Source organism: Hylobates moloch, unplaced genomic scaffold (genome assembly GCF_009828535.3).
Source record: "Hylobates moloch isolate HMO894 unplaced genomic scaffold, HMol_V3 SCAFFOLD_9, whole genome shotgun sequence".
Taxonomy (NCBI): Eukaryota; Metazoa; Chordata; class Mammalia; order Primates; family Hylobatidae; genus Hylobates; species Hylobates moloch.
Genome location: NW_026652284.1, coordinates 39701247 through 39721695, shown reverse-complemented (window position 1 = coordinate 39721695; position 20449 = coordinate 39701247). Strand labels below are relative to the sequence as shown.

The window sequence follows — 20449 nt, the reverse complement described above, 5'->3', positions numbered from 1 at the left end:
CTCAGCCTCCCAAGTAGCTGGGATTACAGATGCATGCCACCACTCCTGGCTAATTTTTTTTTTTTTAGTAGAGACAGGGTTTCACTGTGTTGGCAAAGCTGGTCTCGAACTCCTGACCTCAGGAGACCTCTCAGCCTCCCAAAGTATTGGGATTACAGGCCTGAGCCACCGCGCCTGGCCCAAAACTTCTATTTCTTAATAAGTTTTTCCTATGTTAAGATCTGCCTTGCTGTAGCTTCTTACCCCCTCCTACCCCTACCCCCAACCCCGTTTACTCTGGTTCTGACCTCTGAAACTACACAAAATAAGGACAGCCCTTTGCTTCATGACAGTTCTTTAGTATTTTATAACTTGGATCACTGTCCACAGTGCACCTCATCTTTGCCAGGCTGAAAATATTCCTGGTCATATCGTGTGTCCACATAATATTAATACATGATTTCAAGAGCTTCTGCTCTCCTGGTTACACTCTGATAAACATTCTTCTCTTCATAATATATCTCATGTAGGAAAAATGGTCCAAGTCTTAGAAACAGACCAAAGTGATTGCTGGTGTCCTTTCAGTGGAGGTCAGGACATTGTTAGCAGACCCTCTGGGATTTTCTAATTCCACAGGGCGTGCACTTTCGATTGCCTGTGTTTGACTAGGCTATTATACAACTCTGTAGGAATAGGGTTTAAGTTATAGAAAATGGCTAATGATGCAAATGTTTCCTGCCTATAGCAATGCAAATGATTCCCGTGCATGACAATGCAAATGAATTTTGTCTGGCAGAGAATATAAATCTCTGCAAATCAAAATCTCATTTTAAGTGGATTTTAATTAATGAGTTAAATAAAATATTTGACACATATATTTTATTTTTGTGATTTTACCTTTTTGAAAATTATGCTTTTGACCCTCAGGAAACAGGATTCCCAGAACACAGTGGACCCTTCCTGCTTGCCTGGTGACTCTATGCATGGTAACTGGAGAGCTTTTTAATAACCTCATTAGCACTATTGACACTTTGAGTACAGAGTGAAACAAAACACCAAGTTTCTCATATCTTATGCCTTTTATTTTGTAACATGAATGCTAGATTTTTAAATATTTATTTCTTTTAAGTTTAGTTGAGAATGTGAGCTCGTTACTCCAGCCCAAGGAAACAATTGTCATGTCATTTATGTCTTTATCAAAGAACAAACCAGAATCCAAAACCACTCAGAACTCAGAGGACTTTGGTAAGCAGAACCTGCTTTCACTGCCGGGATGGGGGAGAGAGAAGGGAGTACAAGGGTTTCTCTGCGGAAGCATGATCCAGCCGAGGCTGATGCAGGTTTGTGGGACACTTACACAACTGGGGCGGTAAGCGGTCCTCTCCAGGAAGAGCTGTAACCACAGGAGCATCTCAAACTGGGCCTACCCTATTGATAACAGAATGTCTAAATACCTTGTAGATATAACAGAGCCAAGACTGCAAGTCATATGGCCCAGGCATGTGCAATAGGAAAGATTTGACCTCTGACACCCAAAACCAACAATTCCTCCCCGTGGAACCAGGAAGACCAGGACACAACCGGAACCTGAACATCAGAACCATTTCAAAAGCAAGGGAGTCTGACAGCCAGGAAGATCCAGGGCTAAAATCAGCCTCAACGTACCTTACCGAAAATAGTCACATTTGAAGCTCTCCAATCAGAACTTACCACACCAAAATCCTTTCCCTTGCCTTCCAATCCCTTGAAACTTGTCCCGGACTCAAATTTGGGAGACAGATTTCAGCCATGCCTCCTGTGTCCTTACTGGTCAGCCTCTCAATAAATCCTTTTTTATCTCAAAAGCTGGTGCCATAGTATGGCTTCTAATCACGTCAAGCAGTGAGCCCATTTGCTCAATAACAGAATAATGCAAAATTGTCCATTTTTCTTTATACAGTGTTACACATACTTCATTAAAATTACTCTCCTCAAAATAATATAAAATTAAGAATATAAAATTGCTAGAGCCTCTCCAAGGGCCTTTCAAGGTACCCTGTGAAAGTGAGGGGCCCTGAGCATAAGCTTCTTTGGCTTCCCCATTAAGTTTGTCTGAAGGTCTGCTAAGGTATGCCAGTGCAGAGAACGTCCTCAGTACCTAGGAGTGCTGACTTCCTGCCTATCTCACAATTTTTATGTCATTCATTTCTGTGACTCCCACCTCTTTACAAAAGATATGTACAAGCTCCATGCACCTACTTTTTGGGGGTGACCACTTATTATTCCTATTATTATTATTGTTATTATTATTATTATTATTCAGCCCCATGACTTCCTATATTATTCTTAGAGATCACTTGGGAAACTGATTATCTTGATTTTAACAGAATGAAGTTTTCAAAGCTGTTGATCTTTATAAAAATCTAGTCTCCATGCACCTATTTTTTTGGAATCATTTAAAAATTATTCTGAGCTTACTCTGCTTTCCTTTTTAGAGGCCTCATAGATACAGACAAAGACTCTTTGCTTGGCCAAACTCTACTCGGCCTTCTGAATATTCTTCTAGGCCCATCTGTGCACTTCCATGTAAAATCCAGTTTTCGCAAGACCCCTGCTAATTCAGTTTAGCCAGAATTCACCTTACCCCAGATATTCCCTCTTAGTAGTTTTCCATTTGCTGACCCCTACCCTACTCCTTGGCTCTAAGGTCCCACTTGCCCATGCTGTACTCAGAGTTGAGCCCAGTCTCTCTCCTTCACTGGAATACCCCATTGCTGTGGTCCCTATACCTATTGTGGTGGACCTGAATAAAGTCTGCCTCACTGTGCTATGACAAGTGTCATTAAATAATTTTTTTATTTAACAATACCTATTTTCAGATGCCTGAAATTTTTTTGGGTTTTTTCCAGAGTAAAACAACAGATGTTGGTGTGGATGTAGAGAAAAAAGAGTGCTTATACACTGTTGGTAGAAATGTTAAATCAGTATGACCTCTATGGAAAACAGCATGGAGATTTCTCAAGGAACTAAAAGTAGAACTACCATTCTACCCAGCAACCCCATGATTGGTTATCTACCCAAAGGAAGACAAATCACTATATATAGAGACACCTACACTCATATGTTTATTGCAGCACTATTCACAGTAGCAAAGTCATGGAATCAACCTAAGTGTCCATCAATGGTTAACTGGATAAAGAAAATGTGTATGTGCACACCATGGAATACTAGACAGCCATAAAAAAGAATGAAATAATGTCCTTTACAGCAACATGGGTGAACCTGGAGGTCATTATCCTAAGTGAAATAACTCAGAAACAGAAAATCAAATACTGCATGTTCTCACTTATAAGAGGAACTTAAGCAATGGTATACATGGATATAAAGATGAAAATAATAGATGTTGCAGATCCCAAAAGCAGGGAGAGCAGGAAGGGAGTGAGAATTGGAGAATCACCTATTGTGTACAGTGTTTACTATTTGAGTGATGGGTATACTAGAAGCCCAGACCTCACCATTATGCAATACATCCATGTGACAAACCTGCACATGTACCCCCTGAATCTGAAATAATATTTCTTAAAGATATACAAAGGTATGAATTTTAAATATTATATGCATGGGTCATCACAGAAAAAGAAAGTACTTGAAAAGCAGTGAGATTTGAAAGCTTATATATTATCTTAAAAGGGAAAGGGGAGGGAGATATAGGTCACTTGGAGAGTAAATGATATTTAGGAAAGATGAGGGGCCGTAGAAGAAGAGATGGGAGATATGACCGTTTGGGACAATGTTTTTCTGGATTTAGTGTCAACTTCTAGTCTCCTCTGCTGTGAGAAGAGTCAATCCTCTCTGGTTGATAACATTTCCTGGAGAGGGGATTTATGGCAATTGAGATCCTTTTGGAAGATCTGTCTTTAAGCAGATAAGGGGAGTTCAGAGAAAGCCTCTCCCTGAATTTGCTGGTTTTCGAATGGCTTCAGCTTAAAATAATCAAAGAGTGTCATATTTTTGGGTGGCACATCCTGAATTACTTCATAGTCATGTTTTGGGGTGGCATATTCTGGTCTTTAACAATACAAGGAGGAAAATGCATGAGAAAAACAAAGAAATATCTGGGCTTTGAGACAGATTTGGAAATAACGACAAATCAAATATCTATTTATTTACTTTACAAGCATTTGTTGATCTCCTTCTTGTGCCAGACAATAAACAAATAATTGCACTGCAGGGTTAATAAGCACAAAGCTTATATGCAAAGCTCAGAGGCAGCCTAGAAGTAGGGTTGAGAGAGCAGTGGGTTAGAATGTGGAAAAATGGGTCAAATGGGCTTTGGGAATTATTCCATTAATTATTTTAAAAAGTTCTAGAATTTGTTAATTATGTTACACTTGACTTTGGAAAATATATTTGACCAATGCTTATATGGTGCTTAATTGCTGTGTGCCAGTCACTGTTCTAAGTATTCTAACATTGTTAATTCAATTAAATATCCAATGGGATAGTATTGTTATCATTCCCATTTTATAGATGAGAAAACTGAGTCTCTAAAGGTTTAGAAAGTATGATTCAGGGCCCGGTGCAGTGGCTCACACCTGTAATCCCAGCACTTTGGGAGGCCAAGGCGGGAGGATCACATGAGATCAGGAGTTGAGACCAGCCTGGCCAACATGGTGAAACCGCATCTTTACTAAAAATACTAAAATTAGCCAGGCATGGTGGCACGTGCCTATAGTCCCAGCTACTCAGGAGGCTGAAGAAGGAGAATCATTTGAACCCAGGAGGCGGAGGTTGCAGTCAGCTGAGATAGCAGCACTGCACTCCAGCCTGAGTGACAGAGTGAGATTCCATCTGAAAGAAAGAAGGAAAGAAAGAAAGAAAGAAAGAAAGAAAGAAAGAAAGAAAGAAAGAAAGAAAGAGAAAGAAAGAAAGAAAAAAGAAAAAAAAAAAAAGAAAGTTCAGCTGTATGGTGAAACGGTTTAAACCCATACAATGTCAGGTTTCATGTTTCACTGATGTGTGTATAAGACTTGATTTTGACCCCGTAAGGCTCAGCCTATAACCACACTTTTGGAGGCCGAGGGGGCGGACCAGAGGTCAGAGTCCAGACCATCCTGGCTAAACAGTGAAACCTGTCTCTATAAAAAAAAAAAAAAATTAGCCAGGGTGGTCTGGGCTGTATACCACTACTTGGAGGCTGAGGCGAGGAGAGATGAACCGGAGGCAGAGTTGCAGTGAGCCAAGTCATGGATGGTACAGCATGGTGACACTGCAAAATGTGTCTCAAGCTTGAGTTTTAACCTAACATATTTCTAGGGAAGTGCTTCTAGAACTTTAATATACATGCAAATCCCTGAGGATCTTGTTAAAAAGCAGATTTGGTTTCAATAGTCTGGCTTGGGGTCTGATGTCCTACATTTCTAACAAGCTCCCAAGTGACACCTGGAACACCAGTGTTCCAGGAACCATAATTTGAGTTTCAAGGGTCTAGGATCTACTGCAGTTTTATTTTTCTTTTTTAATAAAATATGCTCATTCATAGATTTTTCTCTCCATGTCTACTCCTGTGCTTCTGGAAAAATTATGCACAAACTTCACATTCTCATCACCACCATGAGTACTTGTGGCTCTAACCAACACCCTCTAGCATCAGCATGTATCTGTATTAAGAATGTGAATGGAGGCCGGGCGTGGTGGCTCACGCTTGTAATCCCAGCACTTTGGGAGGCCGAGGCGGGCAGATCACGAGGTCAGGAGATCCAGACCATCCTGGCTAACATGGTGAAACCCCGTCTCTACTAAAAATACAAAAAATTAGCCAGGCGTGGTGGCGGGCGCCTGTAGTCCCAGCTAATCAGAGAGGCTGAGGCAGGAGAATGGCGTGAACCCGGGAGGCGGAGCTTGCAGTGAGCCGAGATTGCGCCACTGCACTCCAACCTGGGCGACAGAGCGAGACTCCGTCTCAAAAAAAAAAAAAAGAATGTGAATGGAGCAAGGGAGCGGAGTGAGGAAGATTGGTTGAGATTAGGGAAAGCAGGAAGTCAAGAGAGAGGGGACAGAATCAGGAAAGCAGAAGAAAGAATCCTAGGAGCAGAAACACCCAACTCTTTTGGCAAAGCTGTGAGGCATGTGCGTATGTGTGTGTGTGCAACCGCTTCTGAGTTGTTATTTCAAAACAGATTGTCCACTTCCATAAACATTGTATACATACCTGTTTCTTAGTCCACTGAAAATGCTATTAATAACATCTATGAGGCCCTTGTGACTATCTATGCATCATCACTGGGCATGTATTCGTTTCTTCTATGTGGAATACTGAAACTTAAATTGCATTCTCCCTTGACTAAGAGAACTGACTTTTCCACAATGTCTCTTACTTTACAAACTGCAGTTGTTTGAAAGTTTGATAAATGATTCTATAGTATCCTTATCTTGCCTATTAAATAGGTGGCCTCTCTGTTTCCTGGAGTAACACAAAACTTATCTCCATTCTTTGCCTACAAGTAACTTCTAAAGCTTTTGCAGAGAGGAAGAAGTCTTATTTCTTTTGGAGAATTTGAGTCATGGATCGCTCTCTCTAAGAAGCCAGTATAGGCTGGTGGGTTATTTCGCAATTCATGGCAAATTCCATAAATTTAAATCAAAGAAGATAGTCCCAGCTCAGAATAGCATTTTGATCTAAAAAATGGTTGCTTTATATTTGCTCCAAATGATATTGTGATAATATCATAGTAGCTAAGGCTCGCAGGTGCTCACTTGGAGCCAGACCTTGCTCTAAGCACTTTGCACATATTAACTTCCTTGTGCCCAAGCATCGTCAGGACTGTTGCCCACGTATTCCCAATTGTTTGGCATTCTAAAACGGCTAACCATTTCTAGTAATTCCAAATAGGGACACATGTTCTTTGGTTCACAATTACAGTCATTACTATCCAATTTTTTATGTGTAAATGGAGGCACAGAGAAGTGAAGCAAATTGCCCAAGATCACACAGCTGGTAAATTTGAGAGCCAGAACTTGAAACTGGGAAGTTGGGATCCAGAGCCACGCTCTTAACCACCATATTTTGTTGTTTCTCAAGAGTAAACTATGTCGTGAAACTGGAAAACAGTCCTTATCAAAAAGAGAAACGGTGGATCTCAATATGTAAGCTGTGCTTCAAAACCAACAAAGGTAAAATATTTAATGAGTCAGCCAAGAGTTTTACTAGTCAGCTGCAGGAAAATGCAGCCATTGTTTTTTGGAAACACAGTAAGAGCTAAGGTACCGTGTGCCTGGCCTCAGCCTCTGCCTGGAAGGAAGGGAACTAGGAGGAAGGCCTGGAAGGAAGGGAACTAGGAGGAAGACCAGAGTCAAGTGGAAAACTAGAGGAAGCCCACCATCTCTGAGAAGCTTCCACCGGGCACAGTGGCTCATGCCTGTAATCCCAGCACTTTGGGAGGCTGAGGCGGGCAGACCACGAGGTCAGGAGTTTGAGAACAGCCTGGCCAACATAGTGAAACCCTGTCTCTACAAAAAATAAAAAAATTAGCCGAGTGTGGTAGCAGGCGCCTGTAATCCTAGCTACTCAGGAGGCTGAGGCAGGAGAATCGCTTGAACCCGGGAGGTGGAGGTTGCAGCAAGCAGAGATCGTGCCACTGCATACCAGCCAGGGTGACAGTGCGAGACTCTCTCTCAAAAAAAAAAAAGCAACTTCATAGGGAATGGAGTGGCTGTATTTGAGGAGTCAGGGTGGTTTCTATAAGACAGACAATAAGAGATGGGGATTTGAAACTATAAGAGTTGGATGTTTTAGACAGTGAAGGAGGCAAGGTCTGCCCTGGGTAATTTGCCAGGATGAAGCCTTCCCTGCATGTAAATCCTCTGCCTCACTGTGGCCATTTCCCTCATAAACTCTTTTGAATTCCTGCCATGCTAGTAAACAGTAGGCATTCAGTTAATATTGTTCAGAGACAGCTGGTTATAGGATTTTGCTTTAGCCACATTTAGTCAGTGGGAGGTAGGGAGACCAAGCCATGAACTCACAAGGGGATAAAAATAGTGCTGGTCTTAGCCATCTATTGCTGTGTAATAAAAGACTCCACAATATGGGGGCTTAAACACATTCATCATCTCACAGTTTCTGTGGGTCAAGAGTTTGGGTGCAGCTTGGACGTGCATCCCTGGCTCAGGGTCTCTCACCAAGGCTGTAGACAAGGTGTGGGCTTGGGCAAGGTTCGATCTGCTTCCGAGTTCACATGCAGCTGTCAGCAACCTCGGTCCTTGGTGACTTTTGCCCAGAGTCCTCAGTTCCTTTCCACATGGGTCTCTCCACAGCACCAGTTTCCCGTAGAGAGAAAGTGGGGCGTGATGAGCACCAACACAAATCCTGAGCCTTTTTAGGCCTTAATCTTGGAAGAGTCATGCCATCACCTCTCCTCATTCTATTGGCTAGAAGCGAGTCACAGAAGCTAACCTACACTCAAGGGGCAAGGAGAGCACAAGGGCGTGCTTACCCTTGGGGCACCTTAGAGGCAAAGGAAGACAGACACAGTGGCACAGATTTGATGAAGGAAAAGTCTCATCCAACAGTAAGATTATGATTTTTGATACAGAATCCTTTCTCTACATATCTAAGCCACAAGAAGTCTGTCAATTAAGTTATACAAATATACCATAAAATGCAGTGACATTTTCTTCCTACAGGCACCATTTGTTGTCCAATATCTGCAAATGCTGGGCAATTTTCCTCCCTGGATATACCACATGACAGTCAGCATGCCACGACAGGTGTCCTACTGTTAGGTATGCTACTGGCATTTGGGGCATTTGTGTATATAAGGTGACCATTTATCATCCATATTGGACAATTTTAGATTGAAGGGACACTCTAAAACTACCACGATCACAGGCAAACCAAAATGTGTAGTCATCCTCCTTTAGGCCAAGCCAATCTTCAAGGAGTCCCTTCTCCCTGCCCTCCTTTTTCTCTTCTTCAGCCTCCATCTCACTCTGGTTGTTTTTCTTCCCTCATTTACTCCACTCTCTACTCTCTGTACCAACCTTTGTCAGACGGATAGATTGCAAAAATTTTCTCTCACTCTGTAGGTTGTCTGTTCACTCTGATGATAGTTTCTGTTGCTGTGCAGAAGTGCTTTAGTTTAATTAGACCCTATTTGTCAATTTTTGCCTTGGTTGCAATTGCTTTTGGCATTTTCATCATGAAATCTTTGCCTGTGCCTATGTCCTGAATGGTATTGCCTAGATTTTCCTTTAGGGTTTTTATAGTTTTTGGGTTTTACGTTTAAGTTTTTAATCCATCTTAAGTTAATTTTTGTATAAGGCGTAAGGAAAGGGTCCAGTTTCAATTTTCTGCATGTAGCTAGCCAGCTCTCCCAGCATCATTTATTAAATAGGGAATCCTTTCCCCATTGCTTGTTTTTGTCAGGTTTGTCAAAGATCAGATAATTGTAGGTGCGTGGTCTTATTTCTGAGTTCTCTATTCTGTTCCATTGGTCTATGTGTCTGTTTTTGTGCCAGTACCATGAGGTTTTGGTTACTGTAGCTTTGTCATATAGTTTGAAGTCAGGTAGCATGACGCCTCCAGCTTTGTTCTTTTTGCTTACGATATTCTTGGCTATTTGGGCTCTTTTTTGGTTTCAGGTGAATTTCAAAATAGTTTTTTCTAATATTGTGAAGAATGTCAATGGTAGTTTAATGGGAATAGCATTGAATCTATAAATTACTTTGGGTAGTATGGCCATTTTCATGATATTGATTCTTCCTATCCATGAGCATGGAATGGAAAACAAAATGTTAAAAATATGTTTTAATTACCACAGATAGACAGATAGCCAGATTGTTGTTAGACAGGTGAAATTAAGGAAACTACATTCACAAACTGAGTTATTCATTAAAATAATGCTGCTGTTTCCTCATTCCAATAATTTGGTTTCCCATTTATTGTTATTCTCTTGTCTTTCTTAGTAAATATCTGTTAACTCATTCTAAGAAAGCATGTATATGAACAGAAGAATATTTTCTTAAAACCAAAAAAGAAATTTCTTACAATCTTAATAGCAATCATTTCTGGATCCCACACAGAGAAGCAATCCACATGGAAAGTAACAGTTAAAGTTTTTTAATGGTCTTGAGAAACCATATGTCTTTTTAACTGTTTAGTCATTCAGGAAAGATGAGCACAAAAGTGTATTTTCTCTTTTTTCTCAACCCATCTAAATTGAATTGGCAACAAATATGAAATCCATTTCTCAGAGCTATTACAGAGTGCATGTACAGTATTATCAAATACAGTCTAGGCTGCTATTAGTTTTGCAGCAAATAAATGTTTCTATCATACAGTCCTTATCAAGAAAATTAAATAAAAGGACTGATAACTGGTGGCTAATATTCTTTCATGAGCCAGCTTTTAAATAGGTCACATTGTTCTTCACTTCATTGGAAACTGAAAATAGCTGCTATATCAGCAATGTTTGTGAAAAATAGCACATTATCTGGAACTGTCTGGGGAGGGGGACAGTGTATTTCTTTATAAATTAGACATCTAGTAGAACGATAAAGTTTTAAAATCTGACAGCGGCTTTATAGCTCATATATTTAAGCCCTTCATTTTCTATCTGAGGAAGCAGACATCCAGAAATATTAAGGGACCAAGTAAAACACTGTTTAGTATCAGAATTATGAGTTCAGTAGTTGAAATCTCTATTTCATCTTAAGTACATTTCCTATATTTTTTTCTGAATAAAGACAGTCAGGAAAAAAGCATTTACCCTTAAATTTTTTCTGTAATAAGTATCCTTTATAAGTTTCCAGATTTTATCCCTTGATGAGTGTTAACTGTAATAAAAATCAATGAATCAAAAACAGAGAAATAAGACAGATAAACAATTTTTATCAGATAAACAACTTTTCTCCCTACTGTCTTTTAAGAGACAGAGAAAGGAATCAGGGAAGGGTTCCCTCTACCTGCTCAAAAGGGGACAATATTGGCCTCACTGGTACTGCCTTCCCAGAACCGACAGTCAAGCACACCCAGCCAAAAGCCAGGCTGCAAGAGAGACTTTTGAACAAAAATCAGATTTTTCTCTAGTGCCAGATTGTCTTTGACCTCTCGGCTGCTCATCATTTACTAAATACGTTACAGGTTGTATTTTGTGTATTTCAGGCTTGAAGAGGGCTGAAAGTGAAAGTTTTGTGTCCAGAACACATTAAATCAAGCTCCAATTTAGAACAACGTTTTTCCTGTCTCCTGCTTGCTGCTAAGGGCCGTTTTGAAAAACAAGAAAATGAACAGCTGGAAGGCTAAGCAATTAGTATTTTTTTTCTTTGTACTTGATCTCCTACATCTCAGCTCAAGGACATACAGGGAGACTCTGAGCTCTGCTAAATTAGTAGCTAGTGAAAGTCCCTTGATACATTAAAAAGAAATGAATTAATATCAGTGCTTTGCAAGGTGAGGCCTGAAGCACCTCTCTGGCAGAGATAGCTTAGGATGACCCAGTTATGATGATAATGAAGGGCTGGATGGGATGATAGTCCCAACAGAATTTTAAAAAATAGAAGATTGTGTAGAAATGGTAACCCACTTATAAACAACAGGTAACATTCATTGAGCATTAACTGTCTAACAGACCATGTGCTAAACTATCTTCAAACATTATCTCATTTAGCTCATAGCAACCCTGAGAGATAGGTTTGATTAAGTAGTAGCTAAGTAGTAGCATCAGGGATTTGCATTCATTGCAGTCTCACTCCAGAGCTCACACTTTTCACTGCTATGCTATCATTTTGATAAGAAAGACATTTATCAGGCCAGGCGCAGTGGCTCATATCTGTAATCCCAGCAGTTTGGGAGGCAGAAGCCCGTGGATCACTTGAGGCCAGGAGTTTGAGCCCAGCCTGGTCAACGTGGCACAACCCTGTCTCTACCAAAAACACACACACGCACACACACAAAAAAAAGGCCAGGCGTGGTGATGTGCACCTGTAGTCCCAGATACTTGGGAGGTTGAGGCACAAGAATTACTGGAGCCGGGGAGGTAGAGGCTGCAGTGAGCCAAGTTCGCACCACTGCACTCCAGCCTGGGTGACAGAGAGAGACTTCATCTCAAAAAAAAGAAAAAAAAAGACATTTATCAGCTTATGATGTGTTCAACGGTTTGTAATTATGCACAAAATCATTTAAAGACCAGAGTCAAAGAGCTACAATGACTCCAAAAATATGAAGGAGAAGGCTCACAAAAATGGGCTGAGACAGAGAGAGATGCAAGTAGAAAAGCCTGTGCGAGGCTGGAGGGATGATTTTGTCAAATGGTTTAGGAGAGGAGAAAGCAACAGCAATACCCGGCATTTTATTATCATCAGAGACAGGAAAGAGTGCATATTTCCTTTCCCCAGTGGCCCTAATTTCAGGTAAGTAAGTAGAACGAAACAAATTCACATGGCTGGCTCTCACTGCATGTCAACTTCATTGTTCTGCTATTAGAAAATGTAAGATCAGATTAAGAAGGTCTTAATCAGGTCTTAAGAAAAGGAAGGCTGTAGGGCTTTCCTTCCAGAATTCAAACTATGTGTTTGGGTATGGAAAATCCCCACTCTGGATTTCTGTCTTCTCACTAGAGTGAAGATGCCTGGCCCTTTGGTTTCTAAGAAGGTTCTGAAGATAGGATGATGTAGCTGGGAAAATGGTGAACAAACATTAGGAAAAAATCACTGCCTGAAGTTAAAATGAACCAAATTTTAACCTAAAAAAAAAAAAGTCACCTATTTTATTTACATGGAAAGGCCTATTTCAGATAAAAGCAACAGCCTTTTCCCTCAGTTTGTGTTATTCATGTTTAATTTTTGGTTTGCACATCTGAAGAGTTCTAATATTTCATTTTATTTTGTGTAAACAGTTTCCAAACTTGGGTAACAGGGTTTCACTTCGGTGGAAAAGATGGAGCTCTCCACACACACACCATTCATTTGAAGTATTCCCAAGTTCCACTTTCCTCTGCAGAGCAGCTATTTAATTTGTGCAGCGGTGTTTGGACTAAAACATTTTGCCAACACTCGTACCAAATACTGACAGTTTTATTACAAATTACAAAATTAGAAGGCCACGGGTATAGACTTGACACATTTCCAACTTACTTAGCTTAGCATATGATAGTTTTCAGTTTGCTTCAATTCTTTATTTTTACAGGTTGAGAAATAGAAATATTTATACATTGGATTATAAGGTGCCTTCCAGTGATCCCTTTGTTAAAGGAAAAGTTACAACATTGGAAATAGATCCTGTGTCCATTTGTGTATCTTTCTTTAATCATGCATTGTGGCTTTTGCTGACCTAAGAGAAGGCACATGCCTACAAAAGTTCCATCTCCACTACATAAACAGTCGGGTAGTCTTCCAGGGCATTCCTTAAGTCATTAATGACATTGCCTGAACTGAACTGAAGTTATATAATAATATTGGACAACAATATTACTATTTCATTTCTAAAAGCACTTAGCAGGTTGGAAATATTTATTAATAATTATAGTTTGACCCAAATGAAATATAATTATTAATTTAAACATACAAAATGTAGAGGGATAAAGTGACAACAAATATGGGTTAAATGCATTCCATGGGTCAGGAGCTTTACGGATGATCTGGACTCTGGATACAGTGGCTCTTGAGATACTCCTAGAACAACCGCCCCTTCCAGAGTTCACAGTGCAGAGAGGAGGATGGCCGTTAAGCCCCGAGTGGCAGAGATCTGTGTTAAATGTGTCATCCAGGGACCCAATAAGCCAGGCACAGAAAAACAAGTTCTGTATGAGCTCACTTATGTGTGGAATCTAAAAATATGAGTTCACAGAAGCAGAGAGTAGAAGGGTGGTTACCAGGGGCTGGAGGGAGGGAAAATAGGGAGATGTTGGCCAAGGGGCACAAAATTTCAGTTATAAAATGAATAAATTCTGGAGATCTAATGTACAGCATGGCGACTATAGTTAATAATTATGTTTTGTATACTTGAAATTTGCTATGAAATATACATTGGATTATAAGGTGCCTTCCAGTGATCCCTTTGTTAAGGGAAAAGTTACAACATTGGAAATAGATCCTGTGTCCATTTAGAGTAGATCTAAAATGTTCTCACCACACACACACACACACAAAGGTGGTGATGGCGATGTTCGTTAGCTTAATGGTGGTAACCATTTCATAATGTATACATATATCAAAACATCACATTATACCTCTTACATATATGCAATTTTTATTGTGAAAAAATAATTAAAAAATGAAGTTTGTGAGGAAGAGGAAAAAAGTGTTGTAATGCAAGAAGCACAGGCATGCACAGGCTGTGTGCATAGTGATGAGAAAGAAGACTCTTAACAGAGAGCTGGAAGAAAGGGAAGGGGGTTCCTGCCTTCACTTGTGATCTGGAGAAGGATTCATGTGTATTACATAGATGTTGGTAACACAACTGAATGTGGTAAGTTCTGTGTGCTTTGATCACAGTTGTGAGAATCAAAGAAAGTTTCTTCTAGGCAGTGATAATTTGAACTAGACCTTAAGAATGGGCAGGATTTCCAGTAGAGCACAGACTCAGATGCAGTAAGAAACAAGGAGTGCTTAGGGCACAGCAGGTAGCACTGTTAGAGAGCAGAGCGCCTGCTGAGCGATGCGGCTGCCAGGGTAGGTGTACTTGATTTTCAATAGGTATCAGCATTAAAGCAAAGGTACAAGTTCCTCATATGGCTTAGCCGTTTTAACCCATTAATTCAATATGACAAAACCAGATTATTTGGCTTCCAAAAATCTCTAAAATCAAAGGTCTCCCAAAGGCACAATTAGTACTTGGAAAATGCCAGAAGCAATTCCTGTTCTCTTTAATGTTCCACTTGCCATTGGATGATGTACCAGGCATTCAAAGAGTTCAGTTGTTCTCTTCTGGTTGCCTGGGGTAAAAGAATGTAGGCACCTCTTCTGCCATTTGCTTACAACATTACAAGATGATTATTTTCTATTATAGAAGACAGAGAAGGCCTTGTCATGTATTGTAGATGCACCATACCTCAAGGTGTCTTTATAAGATGTTGTCTCTCTGGGGCAATGATATAGGGACTTTTCTGGCTGCAGATCATTTTAATAAAGTTCGAAATACAAGGCAGGGTGACATTTTACAAACCTTAAAACCCCAAAGTAGCTTTGTTCCAAATGAGCGGGCTTTATCTAAATGCTAGAACTCCAGATAATCCCCTAACTGGTTCAAGGATGGCTTTTCCCAGTTGAAATTATTCTGTTGCCAATAATAGACTTAACAAAAGTTAAAGTTTTACATATTCATCATCTTGACAGGTTGCAGATGTTACAAATGTACATTCTTATGTTTTCTCAGTTAAGGTATTGGTCTTTCATATGGCTTCTGTATAAGATCACTTTATTATTTTTCTCTCAAACATATTGGTCTTTTTCAAATATGTACATCCTATAAGACTTCAACACATTTATATGAGATACTGTGAATTGATAAAGGTCATATTAATGCTTTCCTACAATAATTGAATACATTTTTTTTAAAGCTGGGGGAAGTGGGGTTTTAAAAAAAGCAGACTTCTCACCATTGGCACTTTGTGTGAGCCCATTACACTTTGCTTTCTTGTAAGAGATTTCTGTAATGCTTTTTGAGTGCTATTAAAACTGACCTCTTCAATAAATGTCAACTTACTGTCTAAAGGCAACCAAAAGAATTTTAAGTCAAATTATATTTCTACTAAAACTGAGTTTGCTTAGCTTGACTAGTGGAATGTTTTCTTTAAGAATTCTAAGTACTGTGGTAATATTGCAAAGTGAATACTCTCTCAGATTTTTCAAGAAGCTGTTCTAAGAGTGAATCTGTGGCCTCATGTTGTAAATCTGGGAGTAAGTCCCCCTTGTGGGGTCTTTAAGGATCTCTCCAACTCTGGAGATCTCTCCAGTCTCCGACTTGGGAAATTACACTCGGATAACATGTGAAATAAAAAGATTTGTTCTACTCATAGGTCATAGAGAAGGACACAGGCCACACCACGCCATGCAGGAGGCCATGTGGAAGAAGCACTAAGCCAGCGCTCCATGAAGCAGGTGGGGACACAAGAGAGTGAGCCTCAGTGAGCGAATTTCTTTACTGGGGGTCCCAGTGGAGTACACAAGCAAGAGGCATGAGGGAGTATTATTAGTGCTTTTAAATGTCACTAGTTCACAGTCAGAGGAGAACAAGAAGAGGAACTTGTGGCTGAACCAACCTTATCACACTAGTGCACCTGGGCTGTGGGTGGGGTGCTCATGGCCTGTGTGATGTTGAGGCCTGGGGAAAATATGAAGTTTTTAAAATTTACAATACAGGCCTTTTTGGTATAGACTGAAGTCAGCAGCAGGGCAGGGGTGGGGAAGAAGTGGACCAGGACAGGGAGATGCACCCTGGAGAAGATGGGAGCTCTCACAGTGTTCTCTGAAGCTGGCAGTTCAGATGGTGGCAGCTAGATGGGCTTGGTGAGTGGTGGTCTGGGTTGTGGGGCCCCATGCATAGCCTCCATGGCTACTGTATTCATGGGCTCATGGAGTCAGCTCTAGAGGTGGTGAAGGGTGGGGGGGGGGGGCTGATGTCAATAAGCCGGGTGATTCTGTCTGCTCAGTCATTCAGCGCCTCTTCCGTGGACACTCTTGTGAGTGTTAACATGGCATAAAAATCTTCACTTTCAGGCCCACTCCTTCTATCCATCCACATGCATCTATGATCTTCCAGTACTTCCCATGATTGTCATTATTTTCTAACTGTAGGCTGCATCTTCCCTCATTATAAAGTGAGTGACCAAGGTTGCTGCCTGAACCTCTGCCCATTAAGAGGATTTCCTCTCGCCACACTCTGCAAGCCACCTTTGAATGAGGCTGCAGCCCTCATGCACTTTCCATCTGCACCCACAGAGCAAGCCCACCTGCTATAAAGCAATGTGGGCTTTTCCTTCCTCCTGTAGGATCCCCTGTGTAGCTGGCATCATACACAAAAGGAGGGCTGTGCTGCGGGTGCCTTGGGGTCTGGGTAGACTGTCTGTTGGCTTGTGTCCACTAGTGCTGCTCTTATTCAATCCTGGATGTACTCCTTTAAACCAAATTAAAGATAAAAACACATGAAACAGTCTAGGCATGGTGGAACACACCTGTAGTCCACACTACTCATAAGACTGAGGTGGGAGGATTGCTTGCGTCCAAGAGTGTGAGACTGCAGTTTGCACAATCATGCCTGTGAATAGCCTCTGCACTGCAACCTGGGCAACATAGCAAGACTCCATCTCTGAAACACACACGTGCACACACACACGCACGCACGCACATAACAAAATGCTCCCACGTTTTTATTAGACCCAAATGTTTGCTGTTTATTATCAAAAAGATAAGATTTTCTTTTTAATAAAAAGAAAAACGGCTGGGTGCAGTGGCTCACGCCTGTAATTCAAGCAATTTGGGAGGCTGAGGCGGGGCGGGTGAATCACTTGAGGTCAGGAGTTTAAGACCAGCCTGGCCAACATGGTGAAACCCTGTCTCTGCTTAAAAAAAAAAAAAAAAAAAAAAAAAATTAGCTGGGCATGCTGGCAGGTGCCTGTAATCCCAGCTATTCAGGAGGCTGAGACAGGAGAATCACTTGATCACTTGAACCCGGGAGGCAGAGATTGCAGTAAGCTGGGATTGTGTCACTGCATTCCAGCCTGGGCAACAGAACAAGATTCAATTAAAAAAAAGAAAGAATGAAAGAAAGAAAAAAAAAGAAAGAAAGAAAGAAAAGAAAGAGAGAAAGAGAGAAAGAGAGAAGGACACATAAAATAAAAGATACATCCAATGAAATTAGAGTAGAAAAGCTCCTGTTTATTGCATACAATCTCTTTTTTTTTTTTTGAGATGGAGTCTTGCTCTGTCGCCCAGGTTGGAGTGCAATGGTGCCATCTCGGCTCACTACAACTTCCACCTCCCAGGTTCAAGTGATTCTCCTGCCTCAGCCTCCCAAGTAGCTGGGATTACAAGTGCCCACCATCACGCCCAGCTAATTTTTGTATTTTTAGTAGAGACGGGTTTTTGTCATGTTGGCCAGGCTGGTCTCGAACTCCTGACCTCATAATCCACCCGCCTCAGCTTCCCAAAGTGCTGGGATTACAGGTGTGAACCACTACCCCCAGCCTATTGCATACAATCTCTTTCATCTTTCCTTGCCTCTTACGAGTAGATATTTGTACCTATAAAGAAATCTGAATTCTAATAGAACAGTAAGTGCTGGAGTGTACATGGAGGAACTGATACATTAATCTTGTTGATCACTTCTAAAATCCTGTGTGCTTGACTACTGACTAGGAACTGTAGCCAATTAAATTTAAGCACACATATTTGTTCCTAGTGCAAAAAGAAAACAATGAGCTATGGAAACATTTCCAGTATAATCAAGCATAAATTTGCTGAAATGAACCATGTAGAATTTTTTTTAACAATGCAAAAACAGAGTCGGTGATTTCATAGTAATCAAATCTTTACAGCCTCTAAATTCTGCTCCTGTAATTGTAGGAGAGTAGATGAAGTATACAGAACTATAAATGAAAAGGGAATGAATCTTCCACCAACCACCTTGCAGTTCACATTGACAATTTGATTAATTGACAATACCTTTGGCCAAATAAAAACAATGGAATTGTAGAGAGACATATTCTTCTAGTCTTGATTCTGATGTTTCCCACATGCCTCTTACCACCAAAGGAACTACGCATCTCCACAGCATATATACACATATCACAATGGCACAGAAACTCACATTGGAAATTAATTACTTTTCTGTTAAGGGTGTCCTCTTTCTTGTGCTGCTTCTTCTAAATACTCCTAGAAGAGGTAACATACATTATTATCATCTCATGAAAATTTGTTTATCAGATCCTTATTTTCTGTGACCCAGGTTGTGAGAGAGGAAGTGGGAACAACAGAAAGTGAAGAAAGTGTCCAAGAAGAGGAAGTAGTGGCCTCAAAGACAAACAGCCTACTGCTTCTTCCAGCCCTGACAACCAGATTTGAATTGCTCACTAATGCATAAGTGAATGCATAAATTGCTTGCTTTAGCGTAAGCACAATCCCCAAAGTGAATTTTATTTGTTGCCAGTACTAGCTACTCAGAAGGCAAGAAAGCACCCAATTCTTGTCTTTGTGACAAATTTGGGTATGCATAAACTAAGAATGCGTACAAGAAAAGTTTCCCTGATGAAAAGGAAGAATGTTATTACTCTCTGCTATCTGATTTTTTCAGGCCCCAAAAAAGAAATTTCGATCTGACATAGAAACCATATGTAATTCTTTCCTGGATCTAATGCAATTCACATGCACACCATGGAAGAAGCAGTTGAGTGGGTCTGGCTGATAGATGTAAGCAACACATATCCCCTCCTATGAATTGATTCTTAATTTCTCTCTAAGCAGGAAGACTGATATGGTGGTGGTTGTTTTTCTTTAGGCATAATGGTTAAAAGTTAATCAATGGTATCAGTTATTGATGACACAATGGTTATCTTTCCAAGAGATGAAAATAGATAGATGAAAACAGACATCTGCAGCTGCAGATACAGACTAGCTGTACTAAATGATTCTATTTCATCACTAAGGAGGATGTGCCCAATAGAGCTGTACCCTGCAGCAACCTTTTCTGCAAGAGTTACTTTTTAATAAGTGCGCCAAGCTCCAGATTGACTATTGTTTGGGAATTTGGCCAGTTAATGGAGAGGTGGCAGGTTCTGATTTAAAAATAAGGTGTTCAAAAGTCATTATCCCATTACAGCAGGCATTCCAGGCAAGTTTAAGTACACACCCTATGTCAGGATGATCTGGAACTTGCTGTGGGAAGAAATGGGTCTCTTATGACAGCTGCCCACTGAGCTCTCCCACCCCAAATCTGGTTCTAATTTCCCTTTATATTTCTGCCATCAACATTTAAAAGTTTTAAGAGGTAGTGATTTCTCTTCTAAAACACTGTCCTTGAAGTATATTTCTTTGGGCCTCACACTGCCTGTCCACCATACCACTAATGTTTGCTGACACACAGGAAATTCAGTTCAAGAGTAAAAGATTTTTGGATGCTAACCAATATTTATACTGCAACTGGGTATAAGTTTTTCAAAGGCCTCAAGAGTATGCATATTGTTGACCTACCAATTTTATTTCTAATAATTTTTCCAAAGAAAACAACAGAGAAAATTTGTTCAAGGATTTTACTATAAAAATTCTTATGGTAAAGTTGTATAATGTCAAAAAAAAGCAAACAACCTAAATATGCAACTATATGAAATTCCTAAATAATTTGTGATTAGCCCATACAGTAGAATATTTTGCTGTCACTTAAATAGTATTAGCTAAATCTTTAAAAATGGAAAAATATTTATAGTATAATATAAATTATACTATAAGAAAAGACTGAAAGGACACACCCAAATGCTAAGAGGGATTACACATGAGTGAT

General features: G+C 40.3%; 1 pseudogene; it reads left to right on the top strand.

Moving 5' to 3' along the window:
- The first annotated feature begins 1252 nt into the window (after positions 1 to 1252).
- The window catches only part of LOC116813811 (phosducin-like protein 3), a 35322-nt pseudogene continuing 16125 nt past the window's right edge, over positions 1253 to 20449 (top strand).